The sequence below is a fragment of the Pteropus vampyrus genome, unplaced genomic scaffold (genome assembly GCF_000151845.1).
Source record: "Pteropus vampyrus isolate Shadow unplaced genomic scaffold, Pvam_2.0 Scaffold219, whole genome shotgun sequence".
Classification (NCBI taxonomy): domain Eukaryota; kingdom Metazoa; phylum Chordata; class Mammalia; order Chiroptera; family Pteropodidae; genus Pteropus; species Pteropus vampyrus.
In genome coordinates, this window is record NW_011889000.1 from 669,993 (window position 1) to 672,210 (window position 2,218).

General features: G+C 35.1%; 1 protein-coding gene across 1 annotated transcript in view; it reads right to left on the reverse strand.

Annotated features, from left to right (window-relative positions):
* Positions 1-2,218, reverse strand: part of CATSPERB (cation channel sperm associated auxiliary subunit beta) — a 98,005-nt gene that overhangs the window by 94,071 nt on the left and 1,716 nt on the right. The window lies entirely within an intron of this gene.

The window sequence follows — 2,218 nt, forward strand, 5'->3', positions numbered from 1 at the left end:
TTTTGTACCACTACTTCGTTACCGTATGTTTGCATGTCTCCAGGTAAAAGAAAGCAAATATTTTGGCAGCTTTTAGAAAATAAACATCCTCCTCCTCACCGGGGACAATATACATTAGTAAAGAGTAGAGACTCTACAGTTAGATTTCCTGGATTCTTATTCTTGTGGTCTTTGCGAACTGCGTCACTTTGAAAAAGTTATTTAGCATCTCTAAGCCTATTTCCTTATCTAAAGAATGGGATAATACTACTACTTATCCCACACGGCATACGAGTATGTGTGTGTGTGTGTACATATATACACTTTCGCTTTCCCTTATTTAAAGTAGCTTACTATACACACCCTGTTATACTCTATACTTTTGAACCTGACAGTACACCTTGGAGCGCTTTCCTTATAGCTGTCCCATTCTTTTTTTGGTGGCTGCCTCTTATTCCATCGTGTGGACATACCGTAATTTATATAACCAGCCACCTACTGATAGACCTTTCCGTCATTTCCAATCTTTCTCTATTACTTCTCTATTACAAGAAATATTCTTGTCCGTGTCATTTCACTGAGGTGTAAATATAGCTATAAGATAAATTTCTGGGAATGAACTTGCTGGGTTAAAGAAAAAGTGCTTTAAAAATTTTGCTCTTATCAAACTGTTCATCACTGCTGTTGTGGAAATGCAAACTCCCACCACCAGCTTGCGAGTACCGGTCTCTCCACACCCACCCACCAAGTGCTGTTATGTCCTGGGAAGTATCAGATTGTCATTGCATTTGCATTTCTCATATTACATACTTCCTTTTTTCCTAAACTGTTTATTCACAGGTTTTGCCCATTTTTCTGGATTGTTGATCCTTTTCTTATTGATTTATAAGCATTTTTATATGTTAAGAAAAGTAGTCCTTTGTCTGGAAGGTAAATTACAAAACATTTCCTCCATCTGTCCTTTGTCATTTGACTTTTTTATGGTGATGTGATTTTTTCCTGAGGTTAAATAAGTGGATTTTCTCTTTTATCTTCTGGTAATTTACGGTTTCATTTTTTAATGCCACATCTTTGATTCATCTGGAAATCATTTTGGTATAATCTGTGAAGTAGAGATCCAACTTTTTTTTCCAGGTGGCTACTCAGTTTTCCCAACACTTTATTAAATAATCCTTTCTTTCTCCGCTGTTTTGAAATAAGACTTTTATTTAATTGCTATGTATACTTGGCTCTGTTTCTGGGTTTTCTAGTCTGTTCATTTGAATTGCTGATCCACTCATGTGCCAATATCTCATTATCTTCATTATTGCAGAACATGCTTTTAGTATAGTCAGTACCCTTTCACTTAGCACATTTTGTATAGTTAGTACTCTCTTTTCAAAATTTTCCTGGTAATTATTTCTTTGTCCACATGATTTTAGAATCAGCTTGTCCAATTTCAAACAAAAAACAAAAATACCCCATTAAGGTCAGTTAGATTAACTTAAGAAAAATTGTTATGACGATGTTGAATTTTCCTATCCAAATGTGGCAACACCTTAACATTTCTATGAGTGTTCATTTTTGTTCTCTCCATGGTGTTTTACAATTTTCTTCATATCATTTCTGCATGTTTCATGCTGTCTTTCCTTTCTTTTCATCTTCTCAAACCTATGCAATGGGATTATTTCTTCCATTTCTACTTCTAACTGGCTCTAGTTTGAATGTATGAAATTGTTTCAGTGCTCTTGGCCTTAGTGGCCTTACTGAATTATTCTACCACGTAGCCATTCACTTGCTTCCGAGCGTCTACAAATATTGGTTTGATCTTTCTTTATAAAATTTTTATCGTTTACTGTTTATTTTCACTCCAGTCTAACGTAATGGTCAATACTTCCAGAAAAAAGATAGTTATGATGAATTCATTCTTATCTCATTCCTGACTTAAATGGTAGTGCTTCTAAAGTGCTTCTTCATTAAGTATGATACATTGTTAGTCTTCTGCAGCTCATGGTTCTTTGATTCTATAGTTGATGATCTGTTAACATCATTCAATTTGAGTAGGCTGTTTATCTCAGTTCATTAAACTTAGCCTGATTTTTGAATCTAGATTCAGAGGTGGAAAGGCTTGATGGACAGTCAGCAGCTATGTGGGATGGTGGTGGTAGTATAAGAGTTTTGAGAGTAACCACAAATGCAGATGACTGTAAACTTTGAAACACTGAATATAAAAATGGTATCAGGGTGAAGGCCTGATAGA